Here is a 252-nt window from a genome sequence, read left to right as displayed (position 1 = left end):
GAGGGATGTGAAGCGACGACCTGTTGCTACAGCTCGCACAGGTGTCTCAGCGCGCTGCAGGAAAAGCGAGAGTACAGCGACCTCGCACAGCTGTTTTAAGAGGTGGAAGGCACAGCTGTGTGTCGCCAGACTCTGGGAGGATCCTGAAAATAAGTTATATTGAAATATGAAATTATATTTATATTGAAATATATGAAATTACATCCACACGCCCTGTAACAGTATGCCACGTTCATGTTACAAAGTCTCACA

This window comes from Anser anser (assembly GCF_964211835.1).
Source record: "Anser anser genome assembly, chromosome: 1".
NCBI lineage: Eukaryota > Metazoa > Chordata > Aves > Anseriformes > Anatidae > Anser > Anser anser.
Note: the sequence above shows the minus strand (reverse complement) of the source record.